Source organism: Ursus americanus, chromosome 3, assembly GCF_024610735.1.
Source record: "Ursus americanus isolate L20-20 chromosome 3, mUrsAme1.1.p, whole genome shotgun sequence".
Classification (NCBI taxonomy): Eukaryota; Metazoa; Chordata; class Mammalia; order Carnivora; family Ursidae; genus Ursus; species Ursus americanus.
The window spans coordinates 60,709,718-60,737,266 of record NC_142129.1 but is presented as its reverse complement, the minus strand read 5'-3'; the positions used below and the strand labels follow the sequence as shown (position 1 = coordinate 60,737,266).

The following is a 27,549-nucleotide window of genomic DNA, read 5'->3' as shown; positions in this document are numbered from 1 at the left end:
CATGCTATACGTAAGATACTCAGAACTAGCTCATCTCATAAATGAAAGTTTGTACACTTTGACCAGTATCTCCCCATCTACCCCCCCCCCACCTCAGACCCTGGCAATCTAAATTCTACTTTCTGTTTCTGGTAGATTTTTTTTAATATTTATTTATTTGAGAGAGAGAGAGGGTGAGCAGGGGGAGGGACAGATGGAGACGGACACAAGCAGACTCTCCACTGAACGGGGAGCCCGGACTTGGGGCTTGATTCCAGGACCCTGAGATCATGACCTGAGCCAAACTCAAAAGTCGGACGCTTAACCAACTGAACCACCTAGGTGCCCCAAGTTTGATTTTTTTTTTTTTTTACATTCCACATAAGTGAGATCATACAGTATTTGTTTTTCTCTATCTGCTTTACTTCACTTAACATAATGGCCTCCAGGTTCATCCATATTGCTGAAAATGGCATGATTTCTTTTTTAAAGACTGAATAACATTTATACATTACATGTATTTCATCCATTCATCCATCAATGAACATTTACATTGTTTTCATATCTTGGGTATTATGAATGATGCTGCAATGAACATGGGAGCACAGATATCTCTTCAGGATAATGATTTCATTTATTTTGGATATATACCCAGATTGGGCTTGCTCGATCATATGGTAATTCTAGGTATAATTTTTGGAGAAAACTCCATTACTGTTTTCCATGACCGTACCAATTTACATTCCCACCAACAGTGCACAATCGTTCCCTTTTCTCCACATCCTTGACAACACTTGTCGTCTCTGGTCTTTTTGATAGATAAATACCAACATAGCAGATGTGAAGTAATCTCACTATAATCTTAATTTGCTTTTATATGATAATTTGTGACAGTTAACACTTTTCATATGCCCATGGGCAGTATGACTTCTTTGGAAAATTGCCTACGCATGTTCTTTGACTACTTTTTCATTGGATTATTTGTTTTTGCTGCTATTCAGTTACAGGAGTTCCTTACATTTTTTTAATATTAACCACTTCTCAGACACAGGGTTTGCAAATCCTGTCTTCCATTCCAGAGGGTGCCTCTTCATTTTCTTCATGTTGCTTTTCTGTACAGAAGTTTTCAGTTTGATGTACTCCCACTTATTTTAGCTTTTGATGCTTATGTTTTTTGGTGTCCTATCCAAAAAATCATTGCCAAAAGTCCAGAAGCTTTTTTTTTTTCCTATGAGTTTTATAGTTTTAGGTCTTATGTTTAAGTTTTTAATCCATCTCAAGTTCATTTCTGTGAGTGAAGATGGAGATCTAATTTCATCCATGTATGAATATCCAATTCTATAAATACCATTTAAGAAACTCTTCTTTCCCCCATTGTGTAATCTTGGTGCACTTATGAAAGATTATTTGAACCATACATGTATGAGTTTATTTCTAAGCTTCCAATTCTGTTTGGTCTCTATATGTCTGTTTTTCTGCTAGAACCATATTACTTTATTATAATTTTGTAATATAATTTTGAAATCAGTAGCGTGATGCCTCCAGCTTTGTTCTTCTTTCACAAGATTGTTTTGGCTACTCATAGTCTTTTGTGGTTACATACCAATTTTAGGATTGATTTCCTATTTCTGTGAAAAATACCACTGGAATTTTGATAGTGACCATATTTCTTCTGTAGATCATTTTGGATGCTGTGGACATTTTAATGATATTAATTCTTCTAATCCACAAACATGAGATAAATGTCCATTTATTTGTGTCTTCTTCAATTTCTTTCATCATTGTATTATAGTTTTCAGCGTACAGATATTTTACCTCCTTGGTTAAATTTATTTCTAAGTATTTCATTCTTTTTGATGCTATTGTAAATGGGATTATTTCTTTTTCAAATAGTGCACAGTTAGTGTATAGAAATGCAACTGATTTTTGTATGCTGCAACTTCACTAAATTCATTCATTAGTATGAACGTTTTTTTTCATAGGATCTTAGGGTTTTCTATATATAAGATGTCATCTGGAAACAGAGACAATTTTCCTTCTTCATTTCAGATTTGGATTTTTTTTTTTTTCCTTTTTGTGGTGTAACTGTTCTGGCTAAGACTTCTGGTATTTTGTTGAATAGAAGTGTTGAGTGTGGGCACCCCTTGTCTTGTTCCTGATCTTAAAGAAAAAGCATGAGTTTGATTATTACCAGTGGTCTTATATCACATATGCTCTTTATTATTTTGAGGTACATTCCTTCTATACCTAATTGTTGAGAGTTTTATGTTGAATATTGAATTTTGTCAAATGCTTTTCTTGCATCTATTGAGGTGATCATATAATTTCCATCCTTCATCTTCTTAACAGAGTATATCCCTTTCTTGATATATGTATGATGAACCTTGCATTTCAGAAATAAGTACCATTTGATGATGGTGTATTTTCTTTTTAATGTGCCATTTAACTTTGTTAGATTTTTTTTTCCCTAAAATTTTTGCATCTGTGTTTATCCAAGACATTAGCTTGGAAATTTTTTTCTTCTTCTTCTTCCAGTGCCCTTACCTGGCTTTGGTATGAGGGTAATCCTGGACTCATAAGATCAGTGTGGAGTGTTCCCTCTGGGTTTTTTGTTTGTTTGTTTTCTTGTGGTTTATTGTGGTTTTTTTTGTTTTGTTTTGTTTTGTTTTAAAGAGTCTGAGAAAGATTGGCAATGCTTCTTTAAATGTTTGGTAGAATTTACCTGGTCCTGGACTTGTGTTGGGAGGTTTTTGGTTACTGATTCAATCACCTTACTCTTTATTGGTTTGTTCAGATTTTCTGTTTCTTCATGATTCAGTCTTGGTATGTTTTGGTTTTTTGAAAAAAAATTGTGATTTCTTCTTGGTTATACAATTTTTTGGCACGTAATCTTTGAAAGTAGTCTCTTAAGACCCTTTGAATTTCTTTAGTATCAGTTGTAACATCTCCTCTTTAATTTATAGTTAAATGTACTTAAGTCTTTTTTTCTTAGTCTAGCAAAAGGTTTTTAATTTTTAAAAATCATTCAAAAAACCAACTCTTAGTTTTGTTGATATTTTTTCTAACATTTATTTCATTTATTTCTGCAAGAATCTTTCTTATTTCCTTCCTTGTTCTAACTTTGGGCTTAGGTTGTCTTTCTTTTTATAGTTCCTTGAGGTGTAAAGTTAGGTTGAGATTCTTTTTTCTCAGTGTGGAAATTTATTACTACAAACCTCCTTCTTAGAACTGCTTTTGTGTGGTATCAGCAACATGGCTGTATAGAACTTTCAGGCACTCAGCCCCTCCCAGAAACACCATTTGAGTAACTACCCAAAAACAAAAATACCTTCACAGGAGTTAAGGCTTCCAGGTAAGGGTTGACAGTACCTGGGTGAAGAACAGAAATAATAAAAGACACTTTGAAGAGGATAGAAAACATAGTTTCGCATTACCCCATCACATCTCCCCAAGCCTGGGCAGGCCAGTGTGGAAGGAGACACACTCCCAAAGGGGGAGGAAAAATGAAGTGAGCCCCTAAATTCATCACAGACCCCAGCACTGGCCCTCACTTGTACCAGGCTGTCTCCAATGTCTTTGTCTCCTGGCCTACCCCAGTGCTGATCTAGCCCCCCAAAACCCTGATTGCAGAGGCTCTAGCTCTACTCCAGCACCAAACCTACCCCTGTGACCCCAGGCAGGCCCCTGGAGACCCAGGCAGCTAGGCCACCCCAACAGCTGACCTCCAAAAACATAGCATCTAGACTGGCTCTCAGGAAACCAGGCTCCTGGCCTGTCCCAGTGACAGACCAGTTCCCACAGACTGAGGCTTCTGGCCTGTCCCAGGACTAGACAAGTCCCTTAAGTCTCTGACTCCAGAAAGGCTCCCACAGACCGAGGCTCCTGTAGCATACCAGCATCAGGCCGGACCCAGAGGGACAATGCCCAGCCTGTGAGGACTTAAGCATTTGCTGACCCAGGTACCAGTCCTGTCTGCCCAAGGACTCCCTTAAGTGGCTAGCTTAAAATAGACTGTTATATCTAGAATAGGTATCATATAAGCCTCATGGTAACTACCAGGCAAAAATCTATAATAGATACACAAAATAGAAAGAAGATCAAAGCGTAACTATATGGACAGTTATCAATTCACCAAAAAAGGCAGCGAGAAAGAAAAAAACAAGGGAAGTACAAAACAGCCAAAACTCAACATGAAGGCATTAATAAGTCCTCAGCTATCAATAATGACTTTAAATGTAAATAGATTCAATACTCTAATGAAAAGACCCAGCGTGGCTAAATGGATTAAAAAACAAGACTCAACAATACGCTGCCTACAAGAGACTCACTTTATAGTTAAGGAAACATATAAGCTGAAAGTAGAGAGATGGAAAAAGATACTCCACGCAAATGGAAACCAGAAGACAGAAGAGGTAACTTTTATTCTTGTATCAGACGAAACAGACTAAGTCAAAAACTGTAAAAAGAGACAAAGAAACTCATTATACAATAACAAAAGGATCAATCCAGGAAAAGAATGTAACAATTGTACATACATATGCACCCACATCAGAGACCTAAACTTATTAAGCAAATACAGATCTGAAAGGAGAAAGAGACCAGAATACAGCAATAGGAGGAGAGTGCAATTCCCACTTACAGCAATGGATAGATAATCCCAACAGAATATCAATATGGAGACACTGAACTTGAACACTTTAGACCAAAGGAACTAACACACACACATATATATAGCATTCTATCCAATACCACCAGAATACATATTCTTCTCCAATGCACACGGAACATTATCAAGGACAGATCATATGCTAGATCACAAAGCAAGTCTTAGTAAATTTTAAAAGGTTAAAATGGTATCAAGTGTCTTTTCAACCACAATGATATGAAACAAGAAGCCAATAACAGGAGAAAAACTGTTCTCTATAGTTAATAGTCTCTTACAGTTTGCCTCCCCCCACCTTCTTTTTTCCTTCCACAAGATTTTCTTTAGGCTGTATGTAAAATATTTATGTCACTATTGAGACATTTGGTAAAATAATCATGCTAAATTGTTTCTCTGGAAACTTTTCCAAAAATTTTTGTCAGACAGCATTCAAGAGGGTGACATAAAGACCCATAACTCATTTCTTCCCAGGACATACCAAATCTATACCTACCTACAGAGAAATTTCCTCTGAAGAACAACAGTAGCCTGATTAAACAGTTTCTACAGAAAAAAGGACAGAAGAACCAAAGAGAGAATGGCAGGCGAGATGGAGACAGGGTAGTAACAGGAACTCCATGCCACAAGCTACAAACAGCAGTAGAGAAGGATATCACTGAGGGACTCAAGTTCAGATTTGCCCACCCTGGGGCATAGAAAACACACACACACACACACACACACACACACACACACACACACAAACACATGCAGTTTAAAGGTCAAACAGACTATAAGTGAACGAAATCCATTTACTAAGCCTCGATAATCCACCAAACAGGATGTAGTAACTTTTGAAACTCTCCCTGGTCAGAGATGCTGGAGAGCACCACTGTGAATGTTCTCCCACCACTGTGATAAGGCAAAAGGGTGCTTTAGCCAGCCTGCTACCTCACTGAGCCTGGGGCTCCTTAACCGTACCGATTCTAGCGGTCACAAAATGGCCTTCCACCCTTGCCCATCCAAGCTCCAGATGTCCCACAAAGACAGTATCAGTGCAGTTCACAAGGACACCCCAGTACTGTACCCACCACAGTTCTAGCCATCTCACCAAGAATGTCTGAGCATGAGCCACCCTGGGAGGCTCCAACCCAAGTCCACCTCAGCTCCAGGCATCCTTCCATGGAGGCCCTGGCACAGAGCACCCCAGAAACCCAGTCCCACATCTATTTCAGCTCCAGTTGTCCTGAAAGTGCACTGTCTGCATGGAGTGCCCCAGGGACCCCCAGACCACACCTCTTTAGCTCCAGCCATCCCACCAGGGCTGTTTTAGTGTGGAGCACCAAAGAGTGCCTGGGAAGACACATGCTACAGCTCCAACTGTCCAGCCAGGGAGGTTCCCATGCTGGCAACCCAGGACCACCCAGAATTTGCCCATCCCAGTTCCAGCAGTCCCACCAGAGTATCGAAAGAGTGCACCAGAAACCCAGCCTATGGCTACTATACCTTCAGCCAGCCACCCAAAGCCACCGGGCACATGCAGTATACAGAGGGAACATTCCTGAACAAAGCCATTCTATCAAGCCTGGGGAGGTAGATGTTTCACTGAATTCATAGAAAAAATACAATCAAATGTAATGAATAGAGTAATAGGCTTCAAACAAAAGAACAAGACAGAACTTCAGAAAAAGAACTAAATGAAATGGAGATAAGCAATTTATGTGACAAAGAGTTCAGAGTAATAGTCAGTAAGATGTTCACCAGATTTGAGGGAAGAGTAGATGAATTTGGTTAGAACTTCAGCAAAGATATAGAATACATCTATAAATAAAAGAAATAACCAAAGTTAAAGAAGACAACAAATGCAATGAAAAATATACAAGAAGGAGTCAAAAGCAGATTAGAGGATGCATAATAATAAGTCAAAAGCTGGAAAACAGGGTAATGGAGAGTACCCAAGCTGAATGGCAATAAGAGGGGAAAAAATTAGCATAAGTTAAGGGACCTCTGTCACAATTTAAGCATACTAACATTCACATTTCTCCGAAGAAAAAAGAGAGAGAGACGGAAAGAAAACTTAAAGAAATAATAGTTGAAAACCTCCCTAACCTGAAAGAAGAAATAGACATCCAGGTCCAGGAAGAACAGAAAGCCCCAAACAAAATAAATCCAAGGACACATAATCATTAAAATGACAAAAATTAAAGACAGAATCTGATAATCAGCAACTACTTATGCACAATGGAAATTCCTTAGGACTACAAGCTGATTTCTCAGAAGAAATTATGCAGACCAGAAGGGCATGGAATATATTCAAAGTGGTGAAAGGAAAACTGTACAACCAGAAATACTCTACCCAGAAATATCATTCAGAATTGAAAGCAATGTAAAGAATCTCTCAGACAAAATTTAAAGGAGTTATCACTGTAAAACTAACCTTACAAGATATGTTAATGGGACTTATTTATGCAGAAAAGTTCATACTAGAAGAAAAGTCCATAACTAGAAGAAAATTATGAAAAAGAAAAAATTTCACTGGTAAAGGCAAACATATTACAAAGGTAGTAGATCAATTATTATAAAGTTAGCATAAAGGTTAAGACAAAAGTAGTAAGATCAATTATATCTAAAAAATTACTTTAGGTATTCATAAAAAGATATAAAATATGACATCATAAAATACAGAGAACTGATAGTGCCAGAGGGGTGGGGATGGAGAGATGGGCAAAATGGGTGGAGGGGAGTGGGAGATACACACTTCCAGTTATCTAATAAATAAGTCACGAGAATAAAATGCATCACATAGGGAATAAAGTCAATGATATTATAATAGCACTGTATGGTGACAGATGGTAACTCTACTTGTCGTGAGCCTGGCATAATGTATAAATTTGAATCACTATGCTGTATATCGGAAACTAATGCAACATTGTGTGTCAACTACTCTAAAAAAAAAAAAATTAAAAAAAAAATTTAAAAAAAAAAAAATATATATATATGGCGTCATATCTACAATATGTGGAGTGGGGAAAAGATATAGTGCTTCCAGAATGTGTTTGAACTTAAACGACCATCTACTTAATAGAGACTGCTATACAATTAGGATGTTATATATGAACCTCATGATAGCCACAAAACAAAAACCTATAATAGATACACAAAAAGAAAAGAATCCAAGAATACTAAAGAAAATTATTAGTCACAAAACAAGAGAAAAAGGAACAGAGAACAACCAGAAAACAATTAACAAAATGGCAATAAATACATACCTATCAATAATTCCTTTTTGTGTAAATGAACTAATGCTCCAAACAAAAAAACTTAAAGTGACACCCACCTATACACTGCCTTTAAAAGACTTACTTCAGACCTAAAGACATATAGACCACAAATAAAGAGCTGGGGAAAAAAAAAATTCCCTGAAAATAAAAGAAAAAAATGCTTCAGCACCAATACTTACATTAGACAAAACAGACTAACACAAAATAGATTGTAATAGGGGACAAAGAAGGGCACTACATAATGATAAAGAAATCAATCCAACAAGAAGACAGAACAATTATAAATATCTATAATATCTATAAACCCAACATGGTTTAAATATATAAAGCAAGTATTAGCAAACAAAGGGAGAAACTGACAGTAATACAATAATAGGGGACTTTAACATCCCCACTTGCATCAATGCATAAGTCATCCAGACAGAGACTCAAGAAAACATTGGCTTTGAATGACACATTAGACCAGACTGATTTAACATACTTACAGAACATTCCACCCCCAAAAAAGCAGAATCCCACATTCTTTCTAAGTATACATGGAACATTCTCCAAAACAGATTACATGGTGGACCACAAAAATCAGTCTCAATATATTTAAGATTGAAATCTTATCAAGAATTTTTTCCAACCACAGTGGTATGAAATTAGAAATCAATTATAAGGGGAAAAAACCCTAAAAAATACAGACGTTTGAGCCCTAAACAGTACACTACTAAAAAACCAAAGGGTTAAAAAGAAATCAGAAAAGAAAAATTGGAGACAAATGAAAATGGTAGCACAGTTCAAAATCTTTGAGACACAACAAAAGCAGTTCTAAAAGGAAAGTTTATAGTAATATAGGCCTATCTCAAGAAACAAACAAAAAAATCTCAATCAAACCTCATACCTGAAGGAACTAGAAAAAAAGAAAAGAACAAAGTCCAAAGTCAGTGCAAGGATGACAATAATAAAGATCAGAGCAGAAATAAATGAAATAAAGACAGAAACAAAACTGAAAAGATCTAAAAGATGGTTCCTTGAAAAGAAAAAAACTGATAAACCTTTAGCCAGATTTATCATAAAAAGGAGAGGATTCAGCTATGTAAAATCAGACATGAAAGAAGAGAAGTTACATAGGACATCACAGAACTACAGAGGATTATGAGAAAACTATGAAATAGTGTATGTCAACAAAGCAGGCAAGATAGAAGAAATGGAATAGAAGTATACAATATTTAAGACTGAATCAGGAAGAAATAGAAAATGTGAATAGAATGATTACTAATAACAAAATTATATAGGTAATCAAAAAATTCCCAAATGTAAGTCCAAGACCTGATGGCTTCACAGATTAATTCCACTAAACATTTAAAGAGTTAATACCTATTCTCCTCAAACTATTCCAAAAAAATAGAAAAGGAAGAGATGCTACCAAATTCATTCTACAAGGCCAGCATCACCCTGATACAAAAACTAGACAAAGACACTATAAAAAGAAGAAAGTTACAGGCCATAATTCCTACTGAACATAGATGCAAAAATCCTCAACAAAATATTAGCAAACTAAACTCAGTAATATATTAAAAGGATAATTCACCATAATCAAGTGGGATTTATTGCAGGGATGCAAGGATGGTTCAATATCCACAAATCAATGTGATAAAGCACATTAACATATTGAAAGATGAAAATCATATAATCATCTTAATAGATACAGAAATTGCATCTGATAAAATTCAATATTTATTCATGATAAAAACTCTCGAGATTTAGAGGGAACTTATCTCAACATAATATATGTCATATGTGACAAACCTACAGCTAACATCATACTCAATGGTAAAAAGCTGAAACTTTTCCTCTAAGATCAAGAAAAGACAAAGGTATCTGTACTGACCACTTTTATTCAGCACAGTACTACAAGTCCTAGCCATAGCCATCAGACAAGAAAAAGAAATAAAAGACATTCATTTTGGTAAGAAAGAAGTAAAACTGTCACTATTTGCAGAGGGCATGAAAGTATATATAGAAAAACTTAAAGACTTTACCAAAAAAATCATTAGCGGTAATAAATGAATTCAGTAAAGTTGCAGGGTATAAGATTAACAGAAATCAGTTGCACTTTTATACACTAACAACAAAGTAGCAAAAAGAGGAATCAGGACAATAAATTCATTTACAATTATTGCAAAAAAAAAAAAAAATACCCAGGAAGAAATTTAACTAAGAAGATGAAGGAACTGTACTCTGAAAACTGTAAGACACTGATGAAAGAAATTGAAGATGCCACAAATGGAAAGATACACCACGCTCACATATTAGAAAAGTTAATATTGTTAAATTATTAATACCAAGCAAAGTAACCTACAGATTCAAAGCAATCCCTGTCAAAATACCAATGGCAGTTTTCACATAAGTAAAACAATCCTAAAATTTGTTTGAAATCAAATACCCTGAAACAGCTTAAGCAGTCTTGAGAAAAAAAAACTGGAGGTATCACAATCCTAGATTTCAAACTATACTACAAAACTATGGCAATCAGAACAGTATGGCATGTGCAGAAAAATAGATACATAGATAAATGGAACAGAATAGAGTACAGAAATAAATCCATGCTTATAGTCAGTTAATCTATGACAAAGAAGGCAAGAATATGCAATAGAGAAAAGACAGTCTTTTCAACAAATAGTGCTAGGAAAACTGGACAGCTCTATGCAAAAGAGTGAAACTGGATCACATTTTCACACCAGACACAGAACAAATTAAAAATGGGTTAAAGATCTAAATGTTAGACCTGAAACCATAAAATTCTGGAGAGAATACATAGGCAATAATCTCTTGGCCATTGGACTTAGCAATATTTTTCTGGATCTGTCTCCTCAGGCAAGAGAAACAAAAGCATAAATAACAATAAGAGTCATCAAACTAAAAAGCTTTTGCACAGCAAAAGAAGCCACCAACAAAACTAAAAGGTGACCTACTGAATGGGAAAAAATAATTGCACATCATATATTTGATTAGGGCTTATGTTCAAAATATTTTTAAAAACTCAGTACCAACTCCCCCCCAGATAATCCAATTAAAAATGGAAAGATGACTTGAATAAACATGTTTCCAAAAAAGATATCCAGATGGCTAACACACACACACAAAAGATGCTCAGCATCACTTATCATCAGGGAAATACAAATCAAAACCACAACGAGATATTGCCTCACACCAGTCAGAATGGTGAGTATCAAAAAGACCAGAAATAACAAATGTTGGCAAGGATGTGGAAGAAAATAAACTCTTGTCTATTATTGGTGGGGATGCAAATTGGTAGAGTCAGTATGGAAGTTACTCAAAAAATTAAAAATAGAAATAGCAGACAACCCAGTAATTCCACTTTGGGTATTTACATGAAGAAAATAAAAACACTAATTGTAAAGATACATGCACCCCTATGTTTATTCTAGCGTTATTTACAATAGCTAACATATAGAAGTGTCCACTGATAGATAAGTGGATAAAGACAATGTGTACACACATACACAATGCTATATTAGCCAAGAAAAAGAATGAAATCTTGCCATTCATGACAACACGATGTACCTAGAAGGTATTACGCATAGTGAAATTAGACAGTAAAAAACAAGTATTATATGATTTTATTTATACGTATTACCAAAAAGAAAAGAAAAGAAAAGAAAAGAAAAGAAAAGAAAAGAAAAGAAAAAAAAAAGAAAAAAGAAAAGATCCGGAAAGAGACTCATAAAAACAGAAAACTAGCAGGTACCAGAGGGGAGGGATGTGGGAGATGGGTGAAACAGGTGAAGGGACAAGTTACACATTTCCAGTTGTAAAATAAATAAATCGCAGGCATGAAAAGCACACCACAGAGAATAAATTCATTAATATTATAATTACTTTGTACGGTGCCATATGCTAACTACACTTACGGTGAGCATTTTGCAATAAAAATAGTGGTTATCACCATATTGTACCCCTGAAACTAATATAGTACTGTATGTCAACTATACTTCAAAAAACTGGAAAATAAATGTCATACACACAACACACTTTTAAGGGCAGTAAGAGAAGAATCATTATTTTATATACTGTCACGGGCATGCTTCATAGAAAACAGTACCTATGCAAACTCTGTACTGCACTATTTTGGATCAAAAAAAAAAAAAGAAAGAAAAATGTTCTAAAGGAGAGATGACTTCAGGCACAGCAAAGAAATGAGGTAGAAGACGTTACGAAAATTTCCTTTGGGAACTACTGATTCCCTCATATTTTTCTGAAGTGGCTCAGATACAAAGATTTGAGGAGGGCATTGGGCTAAAGCAAAGACTAGTATCAGACCACCAAAGCAGAAATGCCCTGTGAATGCACATGAAATCAGTGGGATGACCCAAAATAATCCTAGAAGAAGATAACGTGAACAGATCAAAAAAGGAAAAAACAAAACAAAACAAAAAACAGGTATGGAAAAATTAGTTCCAAAAGAACTCCCAGACTAGCTTTTGAGCTCCATACATAGTCAGTTCTGCTATAACACTTGTTTTAGTCAATTTGTCCAAGACCATAGCACAGCAACAATTTGCGTCTGCTTAAATGTGATTTCATCAGCAAGAAACACTGGGCAACAGCAGAAAACTGCACCTAGTTGAACAGAGGTGCATAGGAATACACCACACACACCACCACCAATACCACCTCAGTGTGTATTATGAGCCATGCCCATTCACACATGGTGTTCCAGCTTGCTCTGTCAGTCAACCTTCCTTCCACCATTTCAAAATAACTCAGAGTGCGATGTTTCCAGCTCCCATAACACAAGCAAACTTCAGGTCTTTTTCAAAAATGTAAAATGCTACACTGATTGTAGTGTATGTGTCCGTGTGTGTGTGTATATATATACACATATATATATGTGTGTGTGTGTGTGTGTGTGTGTATATATTTAAACATTTAACATGTGTGGAAGTATGTATGTGTGTGTGTATATATATATATATATTTTTTTTTTTTTTTAAACATTTAACATGTGTGAAAGTATGCCTCAGTTTTTTTTTTTTTTTTTTTAGGTTCCACTTTTGGTGTGTATGCCACTGACCAAGTCTTTGAGGTTTGTGTTCATATCCCTAGTTTCCCCAAAATCCCTACAGTGCTTGACTACATCATTTTGCCTGGCAGGTGACCATATGACCAGAGCATATGGTCATGTTATATTAGAACTGACTGAACTGAAAAATGGCAAATTCAATGCTACATAAGCCATTCAAGAAAAATTCACTCATCTATACTTATGCAGTACTTATGTAAGAACATGGTAAGTTAAGCAACCATTTCATCTAGCCAATATAATCCATATGACCAGCCAATGTGATTTTGATACAAAAATTATCTAGGAGGAAAGCACAGGGTTTTTATTATTTTTACCTAAAGGTGTCTCTTTTGGGTAATGACAAATGTGATTTTTTTAAAGCCTATTTTTCAATATACTTTTAAAGTTTTTAAATTGTTTTATATATGGTCAAGTTAGATTTTTTAGAACCTCACTTTTAACTTGTATTAAGTTTGTTTTTTGAAAAAGTCGAACTGCAAGCACCTGCCAATAAGGTAATAAAAACACATAATAAAACCACAAATCAAACCAATGATCTGTAAATCTGAATTTCATAATGCTAAACAAAATACCAGCAAATAAAAATTAAATAGAATTTTAATTTCTATTTCATTTATTAAAATTTAAAAGTAAAATAGCTCTTCATCATAGTTATGTCAGATTATTATAGTAATACACTAATATTTTAGCCTTATCAAGATCGTAAGTACAATTATGTGAACAAGAAAATGAAAAGAGTTTGACTCAAATGCTTTCGATAAAGTTCAATACTATTCCTTATTTAAAAAAAAACTATTAAAGAGAATCATTGTTCAAATCAATCTTACACTAAATTTAAAAATATTAGAGGGGCGCCTGGGTGGCACAGCGGTTAAGCGTCTGCCTTCGGCTCAGGGCATGATCCTGGCGTTATGGGATCGAGCCCCACATCAGGCTCCTCTGCTATGAGCCTGCTTCTTCCTCTCCCACTCCCCCTGCTTGTGTTCCCTCTCTCGCTGGCTGTCTCTATCTCTATCAAATAAATAAATAAAATGTTTAAAAAAAATTAAATAAAAAATAAAAATAAAAATATTAGAAATTCCCTGCTAAAGGTGGGAGCACATTTCACAGTATCAATTAAAAATTCATTCTGTAAGTCCTAAAATACATGAATGATAATGCAAACATAATATTTGTAAAAATTAAGTGTATTTCAAAAATATTCAGTTAAAAAGTAAAAGCAGAAAAGAACTGAAAAAATATTTTTATTTATATAATTCATAAGTTTGCTAAATGCCTGCCTGCTTTCAAGTACCAAAGAAATACATTATTTAATGGATAAGAAAATCATTAACCACACTATTAACAGTAGTAACCAAAGAAAAGCAAATAATAGCTAGCTTGGAATATGCTTTTTTAAATAGATAAACCATACATCTTTATGGAAATGCAAGTAGAAAACCTAATTAAAAAGAGACCAAAAAAATACCCTGTCATTGAATTTAACAAACTGTAAAGATGTTTATTTTTCTGAAAATAACACTCCGGTAGGGCTGGGGATTTAAAATAAATCCAGCGAAATTACAGAGACGTTCAACCAGAAAAGTTAACATAAATAGCCAAGAATATTCTTTAAGAATTAATGACAAAGGATTTGTATTATCACATTTAAAATTTAAAACTGCAAAATTACAGTAGTGCAGTAGCATGCAAGCATATCAATACAAACAGAAGGCAAGATATAACTTTAAAATAAAGTTTTTAAAAATATAACATGTAATAAACCACCAAGTCAATAAAAAAGTAGGCTGTTTAGTAAACACTGACAGGGAAATAAAGAGTGGTTAGGAAAAGAATCGATTTAGGTATTCAACTCTCATAGCACCCTACAATAAAGTCCAGAAGGATTAAAGTGTAATTTAAATTGTAGTTATTAAAAGAATAAAATACTGGGGGGGGAGGGGAAGGCTAGAAAGAAGTATCCAAGGAATAGTTATGTGTCTGTTCCTTCAGTAAAAGTTTTTTTTTTTTTAAGGTACATAAATCACAAAAATTTGCCATATTCAAAAAATTAGCAAAACAGATGACTGAGACATCACTGAGTACTTAAAGATGAAAGGCCATTTAAGCAGATTTTTATAAACAACATTAAGATCACAAAAGATAAATGGATCGGGCATTGACCAGCTTATAAAAAGATAAATATAATGAACAAATATAGAATATATAAAACCTTACTACTAATGAATGTATATAGAAAGCAAAAGAATCAAAACCAGATTTTATTTACTAAATTTGCAAATACTTTTAAGTGTTTAATACTGAATACTGGTGATGTTGTAAGAAGACATACCCTCTCCTATTCCGCTAAGGGGCACTGCATTATTTTACAACAGAAACCAAAACCAAGTACCACAGCCTGGTAGCTTAAATTACAGAAATGTATTTTCTCACAGCTTAAGAGACGAGAAAACTGAAATCAAGGTGTGAGCAGGCTTCATTTCTTTTAAGGCCTCTTTCTTTGGCTTATAAAGGCCTTCTTTTTCCTACACCTTCATATGGTCTTCCCTCTGTGTCTGTGTCCTAATTTCTTTTTCTTATGAAGACACCATATTGGATTAGGACTTCATTTTACTTTACAGTGAAGGCCCTGTCTCCAAATACAGTAACACTATGAGGTACTTGGGGTTAAGACTTCAACACAGCATTTGGGAACTGGAGGCCCAATTCAGCCCATAAACTTACCAGAGTAAACGTTATGCTGACCAAGGAAGACTATTCAAGGCTATTACAATGGGGGACAGTGACCAGAATCCAGCATGAACTCAACTCCACTGAAACCAAGGACTGAAGAGTTTTAAGACCTGAGGGAGTCCTGGGGAGGTAGGAGGATCTTAGGGCTCCCCTGTTTGCTAACTGGCTTTATCAGAAAATATTTACCTTCCCTTATCTTCAAGACAGGAGATAAGGGCCCCATTTTCCTTGATGATTACATTTCAAAAGTATGGCTCTCAAGTTTTTGAAAAAGACATCCCTGGGTAATAATAGTGGCAGGAGGACTTTTAAAAAGATTTACATCTCAAAGGACAGAGAAAGAATGGACAGTTAGTAGTTTCCCAAAGTAAATGCTCTAAGAAAAGGAAATTTAATGGCCTAGAGTGGTGAAGAAGGCCCTCTGAAGTTTAATCAACCTGAGGGAAATGTTAGCAATTGATTATGATATTCACCAGAACATATGATCTAACTACTACCAATAGGGTTTACTAGAAATTTTATCATATAAAAAATACACACAATTTACTTTTCAAGAAAAAAATACAAAGTTGTGCAGTATGATCCGATCTGCAAAATATTTTCCGTGTATATATATGTGCACGTGCAAACACAAACAGAATCAGTGATCAGATAGATTTGAAGAAACCTTACTAAAAATATTCACAGTAGGCATCTGCTGGAAAAATATGGGATTTTTACATTTATTTTTATACGTTTCTAATTTTAAAATATAACAAATAGGTCAAGAACAAGTAGAAGTAACATGATACATAGATAAATCCAGCTTAACTTAAAGAGCTGCTAGAAGGGCAGACTGACTGACATTACTGAAGAGGAGATTTTGTAACCATAAAATATGCTTCTTTCACATAAGGATTATTTTAGGCTGATCATTTTCTTACCTTTTTGTAAGAGAAATTTATAATAAAAACCTCCATTTCTAAAGGTACATCCCTTCTGTACCAGGAAGACAAAGATGGCTAAATCTTTACAAACTCACCAATAGAGAGGGTAGTGACTTAAATCTCTGACAATACCTTTGTTGACTACACTTTGCCTGGTCATCTACCATTACTGGTCCCCAAACCCAACAACATCTTTTGTCTTTAGCTGGACATGGTATTGAAGGTGGTAGTTTGAGCCATGTCAATGGAGTTACTCATTTTCCCAGGGTCTCTCTTATGTATATGAGAATTATGCATTTTATTAAATTTCTGTTTTTCTCCTTTAAATCTTTTATTATGGGGGGGGTCTCAGCCAAGAACCTAGAATAATAGAGGGAAAAATAATTTTCCTTAATTAGAATTTTAGAAGTATTTCTCTGATGGGCCTTTGTAGACTAGATGTCAAAACTGAAAGCAGGTTAATAAAGAGCCAACTACAATTTTATTCTGAGCTTCTAAACCCAAGAAATGAAGGAACGTTGCTAACATTCTAAAATTGAAAGGGAGAATTATTTTTTAAGTCCATTTCCTCTTGGGTCATTTTACTTTCCTTGCTTCATTTCATTCATCTGAAGCATGATAAGGTTTGAGATCTCTGCCCCTCCACACATTTTTTGTCCCTCTCAATTGCTTCACATAGCAGGAAGGGAATGTTTCAGTGGTGTGCTAGAGCTAGCTTGTATCAGCTTTCAAGAGTCAATTGTGCATATCTCTCTATATATACTACATGTAGTGATGTCAAATTGGTAGTGTGACATGTGCAATGATGGAATTATTTACACTAGGGGCAGTGGCTACAAATCATGAAACTTTTTTTTCCCCCTTAAGGGCCAGATGTTATACATTTATCAGCACACCCTAGCTTTAGTATGATTATAGATAATAGCAATGCAATGGAAAATGATCAGTAATTAGAAAAAATACATTTGTCTTTTAAATGCTATTAAGACTGTGAAGAAGCAAGGCAACTGGGACTTGTAGACATAAATTCAAAAAGATAGCTGTATGGAACAGGATTTTCTTGGAGAAACCCAGGGTTGCCATCAGATTAAAGTTTGGTGAGACAGAGGTAGAAAAGAAATAAGAGGAGGAGACCAAGACGGTCATTTCAAAGTACTTGTGTAAGGAGATTCAGCATTGTTTGGGGGAAAAAAAAGTGGAAGGCAACAGTAATGAAATGATTGTACAATCCCGTAAGTCAAGAAAATGGGGAGATTATAGGTCTTCCTCAGAAGACCTCTTATCACTCTCAGAACTGGAACAACCCTAGTGTGGTCTCAAGGAGTTTTATACTTCATAGAGCCAAGCAAGTTACAGTATGTCTAATAGGCACACAACTGATAACCGTAGAACAGAAATGAACAAGACCAAGTTTCTCCTGTCTCTACTGTAATATCTGATAAGCCTATACTGACAAAGAGCTACATCGAAAATTGGAAGGAATAAATCCTGCCTAAAAAGAATCCAAACTGGCAAATCAATTTAAACAACAATAGCTCTAAAATGCAAATCAGGGGCCCTGGGTGGCACAGCGGTTAAGCGTCTGCCTTCGGCTCAGGGCATGATCCCAGCGTTCTAGGATCGAGCCCCACGTCAGGCTCCTCCGCTAGGAGCCTGCTTCTTCCTCTCCCACTCCCCCTGCTTGTGTTCCCTCTCTCACTGGCTGTCTCTATCTCTGTCGAATAAATAAATAAAATCTTTAAAATAAAAAATCAAAATTAAAATTAAATGCAAATCAGTCTTCTCACTCCTGTCCCCAGTAAAACCAACTAATGATTTTCCATTGTAGATTAAATGAATTTCAGAATTCTTAGCATAGTTTATTAGGTAATTCATAATCCAATTCCACCAAATCTCCATATTTTACAAATGCAGCCTCAAATATCTCTCCTTGACTCCTACATATCCCCCAGTCCTCCCACAACAGACAATACTTTCTAGCTAGAACATACTAAAAGTTCCCATCCCACAGCCCGAATCATCTTGATTTGTAAATCATAAATGTACATTCTTAAAGAATTAAATCAAAGATAAGACTGTGTTCATTCTATCCAACATCTGCCCCATGCACTGTACATAGATGTGCAGGAAGTATTTTAAATGAGTGGATGAATTATATAAGGATTATTTATAGTCTCGAGGGAAAGAAAAACTAGTGGTTACTTACACAGTAAATATAATTTCTATAATATTTATTCTTTACAGGTTATTAAGTTATGTGCCACTAAGCAAATGTCCTAAGAATCTCAGATAGCTGGTGGAGTTTAAATCTAGTTCTTTGCACTTATCTTAAGTACTCTGCCAATTCAAATAAAAATTCCTTTATGCTTTGGTCAGAATGCATTGCTGCCATCTTAGAGTAACCTTTTAACCATTCTCTTTTCTTTATTCAAAGAAAATCTGGGCAAAGGATTGTTTTAGTGAAATTTTTACTAAATTAGACCCAATACATAATACTGCTTAGCTCTTTGAGGAAATGTGACTGGGTAAATATGTATACACATGTGGAGAGATGTAGATTCACAATCCAAATGGAAAGCACCATAAAGCAACTAAGGGGGGGGGAATTGAGAAAGATAAAGACTTGTGTCATTTTTTTTTTTAGATTAACCCAATCAATTCCCTTCACCATGTGCTCCCCTCCCCTCCACCCCAATCCAAACTACACCATTCTGCCTAGCTTGACCAAGTGATGTTCTCTGCGGATTAAAAATGAAACCTGTGGCTGAATCTATGCCCTTCAATCAAGGCTCATTTTTCTTGAGAATGACTAACATTTAGTTCTGCTTAAATTTGCCTAGCAGGCAGTTCCATCATATAGTTTTTAATAGTGTTAATGTCTACTGCCAGACATCTGTTTGAAACCTATCTTCTTTATTGTACTTACTCCGTCTAATTACATTATTTTGGTAAACAGAAGAAAGTAATTTAAAATGACATATATCTGAATCAGTCCCAAACTAATTAGTTTTTTTCCCTCCCCAAAAGATGTAAAAACAGATGTTTTTGTTACTCTGCCCCGATACTGCATTATCTTCTTATTGTGGAATCAATTTGTTTAATCTTTTCCATTGTCTGCTTTTAACTGATGCTACTGCTTCCAATCTTATACAGAAGTAGTACGACAACATTTACTCTTGAAATTTTTACGTTTTAACTACTAATATTAGCTTTCAAATCTGATATCCTTTGACAGGAAAGAAAGAAAGATGCAGAAATGCCTCCCATTAAATCAGCCCAGCATTTTGAGTGGAGGGACTTCAAACTAGGCAGTGGAATCCATCAACAAATAACATCTTTGACAAAATTAACCTGTGCCATCAAGTAATTACTCAAAATTTCTTTCCTTTTTTATAAGATGAAGTCATACCAGGTGACATCTCAGTTCTCCAGCATCAAGGATAGAATCCTGGCTTTTACTGTGTGTGTGGGTATGTGTGTTGGGTGGGAGGGAAAGTATTAAAAGAAAGTATTAAAAGAAAAGGAACAATTAGAAAAGCTGAAGAAAAGCTAAAATGGATCACTGTCACAAAGCCAGGAAAAAAAAAAAAAAAAGAGTTGAGTAAAGAAGGTTGTCAATAGTGCAAAGTGGTAATGATAGTAATTCTTCACACTTATATAGTATTTTGTAGTTTCCAATTATTTTCATACATTAAAATTTGTTACCAATGACAATTCCATGATGGAGCCAGGATAAATATTAGTTTTCTTTTTTTATAGATTAAAAAAAGTCAAGGTTAAAAAACATCAATGTTAAAAAAAAAAAAAAACAAGGTTAAGGAAGATAAAGACAGATAAACATAGCACAGGAAAAACTAAATCATAAAATATTTTTGCTCCACAGACATGACTTACTACAAGCATAGTTTATGATCCACATTGCTGGGTTCAAATCTGAAACCACTGCGTGTTTCTGACCCTTTGACCTTCCTGGGCCTCAGAACACTCATCCATAAAATAAAGATCCTGAAAAAAAAACTTAACATAAAGACTATTAAGAATTAAAAAGCTGGATGGATATATGTAGAGCACTGGGACAACTGCTTCATATTCAATAAATGTTGGCTGCTATTATTACAGTCAATAGGTTAACCAGCAGAAGGAAAACACAGCCATAGTATACCAGCCTCAGTTTACCTTCCTTTTATGGAGCTCTGAAGAATTGAGAAAGCAGAAGGAATGTATCAAGAGAATCTTCAATAAGCAGTGGCCAACCAGCCAACTAAGGAAACAGGATGACAAAGTCAAAGACCCTACTGCCTGCCACAAATGCTGAGAGTGGCCTGGGTAGCCTCCTGCAAGGAGGAGATAGCCAGAATTTTTCCATTTACAAGGAATTTACATCACTCTAATAAGGGCTTTCGTTTCAAGACAGTGTTATGGAAAGTCATAACATGTGAATTTAATTCCAGTCTACGAAATTGTACAAGTGTAAGCATGTAAGTTAATTACTTTTAATGTTGAAGACAGAATTAACTCACGTAGTAACATCTGGTGGGCCTATTTGCTTTTTCAAATTAGGATAATTAGAACTGACAAACTACCTTCATTCCAATTTCTCTTTCTCATCAGCCCTTAGATTATTTGCCAGTTGCTTTTTGTTGTGGCAGGGGTTTTTTCTTTCATTTTGCTCAGCATCACTCAATTCCTTTTCCATGAAGCTGTAGCAGCTGCCATCATTACCATGCCACTGTCCATAATACAAATTTATATTATGTTGAAAGAGTCTTAATATGAAAGTAGTACACAGAATTTGAATGGTCAGTACTCATCATCATTTTATAGTATTCATGAAACTATACAAGTTGCAAGATAAGTTTCTAAAAGACTTTCCAAAACGTATGTACTCTAGTCTTCCTAGCTCTTACAACAGGGTCTGACAAACAGGAGGCATTCAATCAATACCTGTGGCCTGAAGGACTGAATGAACCAGTCAATCAACTCTGTGTTATTCTACAGTGTTATATATTTGTTAGAACATAATTATTTTGTCTTTTAGAAGTCTTTTTTATTGCTATTTTAATTCATGAAACTCTGTTACATTTATTCAAGCATACATTTATCTACCTTGGATAGGGTCTCTTTCATCTCTGCATCCAAAAAGTTCTTTCATTGCTGAGAAAAATGCTTGCACATATAAAACTCTATGATCTCATGCTTTATTGCAAGTATAAGGGTTACTCATTCTTATAATTTTACAATTAATTTTTTGGCTATTCTTCATAACCAATATCATATAAAGGGTAGTAGTGTTCACAATAGCTGAGCACCCATTCCAGCCCTTTAAAAATTCACTTAATTTCTCTGAGCCTAATCTCATCTATACAATGTCTGTAATTATAAACTCATTTTCCTTAGCTCAGAGAATTGTCCTGAAGACCAAATTATTTCTTAATAAAAAGCCAAATAAAATTAATAAATTTGAAAATACCTTTAAGTGTTTCAGGATTTTATCCTATTTATTAGAGAAAATAGTAAAATATTATAAATATAATACTTTATATATCGAGACAAATTTTTTCCTCTAAGTATTGAAATTATTATGTGGCAAAAATATTATACAATACTTCATTAAAATAAAATTAGAAATGAGAGCATCTACCTTAAAATCTTATTTTTAAGGTTATCTGAATTTATAAAATATAAACTTAGAAAATCAATAAGACAATATTTCCTTTAATACACAGGTCAATTAATTCATTATAACAGATATTCTGTAACACTGCTCATTTTTTTCAATCTTTGTCCAAAAGTGAGGTTATATTTTCATTAGAATACTTGTGAATATGTCTGAAATTGCTACATGGAGATTTTAATACTGTTAAATACTAATCTGAGCCCTGTGGCAAATATTAAAGAGAACTTCAATCAAGTTATATTATACCTAAAATGTATTTATCGGATGATGATAAAATTTCACAAACCCACTATCAATCACACTTCATGGAACTAATTTTTTTTTTCAGATAAATCACCTTTATTTATTTATTTATATTATAATCATATTTTTTATTATATTATGTTAGTCACCATACAGTACATCCCTGGTTTTTGATGTAAAGTTCTTTGATTCATTAGTTGCGTATAACACCCAGTGCACCATGCAATACGTGCCCTCCTTACTACCCATCACCAGCCTGTCCCATTCCCCCACCCCCTCCCCTCTGAAGCCCTCAGTTTGTTGCTCAGAGTCCATAGGCTCTCACGCTCGTGCAACTAAATTTTAATACAAAGTCAGATCTTCCTATCTCCTAGTTTCTCTTTAATATTCGTTCATTATATTTATTCTTAGATAATATAAATTTTGAAAAATTCTGTAAGCATTTAATCTACATTGCATACTGATTCCAAAACATCTACCACAGTATGATTTGTTTAAAAATTAAAATGAATAGAACTAAAAAAGCTTCTAAATTGAGACAACAGTTTTCATGATATCCTAAATATGAGTAAATGTATTGTAGAGTCTTGTTCAAACAGTATAGACTCTCCCAAGTATAAATGCACAAACGACTATAAATGGTACTATTTCAGTGATAATGTTAGTGAGATTATTTAAAGTTAGAATTTACTCAGCCTTAGCTGACCTAACAACTGCAGAGTATAACAAACATCCTGGTTTGCAAGACATTAATGAAGCAATTTGCAAAGAGATGAATGCAAATTGCGAGCAGTTATGGAGAAATGTGAAATTAAAAGTAGGAAAATTAAAGCCATTGAATATATGACTGTTTTCCCTATTCAGTACCTTTGAAGATAACCTGGCTCAACCATTAAAAATGAGTGTCTATCAAAACTGTTGTATTTAAGATTCTTTCCCATTTTCAACAGGTGTACCAGACGGTAGAACTCACCATAGAACTTTATCTCCAGTGTACCAATTTTTATACAAAAACCTCCAACATCTGCAAAGTAGCTTTTATTCTAGGATCCTGAAGGATGTTTCAGGGGAAAAAAAGGTAAGGGAGGGGACTTATTCCTCCTGAGTGTCTTTCAGTCCCATGGAGTAAGTCAAGAGTAACATTAACTATGTATAAGATTAAAAATTAGAGCATGCAAAGACAGTCTCAAATCACAAAATGCACTTGGCTTCCCTTGACACCTCACCTATTGTCAAAGAGAAGTTTACAGAATTTTTTGTTGTTGTTGTGTTAAGAAGAATAGAGCAGGCCCTAAATGGAGTCACTTGTGTTCAATCCTAAATCAGTAAACCAAGACTTAATACTTAATCTAACTGCAGTCTCAGCCATGAATTGCTGAATAAAGCCAATCTGATCTTTAAATGTACTCAGATGAATTTTTGTTATTTAACAGTTGGGTTTATTCTCACTGGCCTATAATGTTAGCTAGGAAAAAAAAAAAAAAAACCTTTCATTCTTGAATGGAATTAAGTCCTACAGTACAAATGCATAATAATTTAAAGCAACTAAATTAAGCAAACTGATTCTATTACAAGAATAGACTCAACGTCTTGATTGTTGAACAATGTCAATGTTTATTCAACATCTCTTTTTTTTAAATGACTAAAATAAAAAGCAAACTAGCAAGCAAGTAATTTAGAGTCCCAGTTCTGCCAAGTGTTGTGCCACTTTGGGAAAGTCCCTAAATTTTGTGCTTGAATTCCCCTGTTGACAGAATGGGGAAATCAATCATAGAACCTGCCTTATATACTTGTGAGGTTTAAATTAGTTAAAACAAATAAAGAACACAGAGAAGTATCTGATTCCTGTAAGCACTCAAAACATACTAGCTATTATTATCACAAGTTAAATAATCTAAAAATGTGTAAGGAGAAATAGTTCCCGTTCCCTGCCACATTGAAAACCTTAGCTCTGAGGAAATCACTTTTTATGCATCATCGTACACCACTATTTATGCTCATACAAATAAATATACACCTAATTTTCCTTTATTAACAAAAAACTGGTCATATTGGATACATTTTACTTAACTTGTCTTTTCACTTAGCAGCATAACAGATAACACAGCAGATAATTTTTAAAGTATTTATGTTCCTCATTACATTTTTCTTAAGCAGAGAAAACAAGGACAAAGGAGTGAAACATGCCCTTGGCTAGTTTAGTAAAAAAAAAAAAAAAAAAAGATCCTTAAAAGCAAATTCCAAAGCAAAGTGTGAGGTATATAGAGGTAAATACAACATTTTATGAGAACATAGTCTGGAATGACTATCTCGGGAAGATGGAAAGAAACAGAATAATCTTTATATAATTTCAGCCTTAATTTTTTAGAAAAAACAACTGTTAAATGTGATCCAGCAAATGAGACATTAAATCTGCTAAGCATTCTAGAGATAATTTAACTCAAAACTGCCATTCATCAAATAATGAAAAAAGATCCGTGGTGGGCTAACTTTCTAGTGCACTATTCCCATTATTACGATCAATGCAACTGAAAATTTGATGACACTGCATTTCAATAAAAAATAAACATTTTGCTTCTGTACCTGGTAATGGCAGACTAAGTAATTTAGACAATCTTCCTATTCTGGACAATTACTAATCTGGGAAATACATAAGAATCATCTGCTCAAAGTCAGAGAGATAATAGTGAAAAATTATCAGGCCAAGGTCTGAGAAAGAAGTGAACCCAGTTTCTCTGTGGATTCAGAAGAAGCTGAGCAACTAAAAAGTTTTGAAAGTCCTGCTGAGGCTTGGAATAGAAATTGGAGTCCAGTGCCCACCTAAGGCTCCCTACTGGAACTCCTTGCTTTGACTGGAACAACAACAAAAAAACAGAGTACAATCCACCTTTGAATCATTTCAATCCCTAAAACTGAAATAATGTGATTTTGAGATTACAAAAATACACACTTAGAAGAATGAAATGTTACTCCTCTTTGAAGAAAGATCATTTTATCTAGGGACTCAAGACATTTGTACAGAAAATTTGGCAAATACAACAAGAAAAAACAAAAATAAAGCAAAAGATAGTCCTATGAGGACATAACATAAACAAAACAGACTGTAGGCACTCCAAATAATAAAGTTATCAGATCTAAGCTTTAAAATAGCTACAATTACCATTTCTATATAATTAAGAAACAATGTTGGGAATTTAGACAGAGAACTATAAAAATATTAACTTAAAAATTGAATAAGAGAAAAGCACTTCTGAAACGGCAGAGTGCATGCCTCAAAAAAAAAAAAAAAATCACTTATCCATAGCACCAATAAGTACAGTGACAATGTCAAAATAAAGTTTTTCTGAACTCTGGAATTTAACCAAAGTTTTGGAATAATCTAAAGAATTTTTATTCAAGAAAAGTGGCTTAATCTCATAAAAATCATCAGGTGTTATAGTGCTTTAACTTTCCCTTTTGTCCTTGTTTTTTGGAAACCACGAAAACCAATAGCCTTGCAACTACAGTAGCTGTGAAAATAAGCAAACAAGCGACCACTGGAGTGGCAGAATAGGTTTGGAGCTTTGCAAATACCCCATCAGCAGATTATCATTATTTGACCTGCCTGATAGCCACATTCTCAGGGCTTGTCTTTGACCTGATAAAGACTTCACTCTGGGTGAACAGCCCAATCCCTACAGCATTTGTTGAAAACAGACAGGGGCAATTATTTAACATTGCAGCTGACTCACTTTGGCGGGGGGAGGAGGGGTAGGGGATGGAGTAGGGGGCAGAGCCCCAACTGGGGCTAAATGAGACTTTCATTAAAAATATTTAAAAAAACAAACTGGAAAACATATTCATACAGGTCTTTGAAATTCTCTGACATATCCTTGGAAATCCAGAAGACCATGCACATATGGAATTCTGGGCATGTCCAAAAAAGACCTGAGAAGGTCATAATCTCGCATCTCTGGCTGTCCTTGAGGGTCTATGCAAGCAGGAAGTGAATGTTATGACAGAAATGTAAATTCTCTGATGAAAACCTGAAGAAATGCTCCAATACAAACACAGAACCTCTTGGCCAAATCTGAAAGACTTTGACTTCATGTATTTAAAAAAAAATCTTTTGTCGGATCATTAGCTGACCATTAAGCTAATGTCGCAGACACTTCAGTGGCCAAATATAATGAAGGACACTAACACACTCCTAAGTAATCAATGAACCAAAAAAAATCAAATGGGAAATAATATTTCAAAATGAATGAAAATGAAAACATAACATACCAAAACTTACAGGATGCAGCTAAAGCAGTAGTTAAAGGGAAATGTATAGCTATAAATGCCTATATTAAAAAAGAGGAAACATCTTAAATCAATGTCATAATTTATCCCCTTAGTAAACCAGAAAACAAGAGAATATTAAACCAATTACAAGCAGAAAATGGAAACGATCATCAAAGTGGAAATAATTAAAATAGAGAAATTGAAAAACCAACAAAAACGAAAGTTGGTTCTTTGAAAAGATTAACAAATTTCCATTTACCATAACATCAAAAAGAATAAAAAATGCAGGAATAAACCTTACCCCTCTTCAGAGACACGGTAGCCTATTTTATCAGAACTGTGTAATTCTATTCAAGGAATCTGTCCAACTTGAGACACACAAAATGCCTTCTATTATAATAAATGGTACTTATCTACCCAATACTATATTCCTCCACCAGGACACTATTTCTCAAATGGCAATCAGACCTATACCTGTTGACTATACCCTTACTTATCTTGGGTATTTGGAATAATCATTGGAGTTTCCAGATATTACATACTATCATGCCATCAGCAGTCATATTTCCTTCAAAATAATATCTGTAAGTCTCTAAAATAAACACAAGTATTTAAAAAAATTATGAGATAATTGAATGCCTTTTCATGCTTACTCTTCAAACACAATTTTTATATGGAGAATAAAACAACTAGAGAAGATCAGTGAA

At 34.6% G+C, this 27,549-nt stretch overlaps 1 protein-coding gene across 3 annotated transcripts in view; it reads right to left on the bottom strand.

Annotated features, from left to right (window-relative positions):
- Positions 1–27,549, bottom strand: part of THSD7A (thrombospondin type 1 domain containing 7A) — a 773,396-nt gene that overhangs the window by 523,123 nt on the left and 222,724 nt on the right. The window lies entirely within an intron of this gene.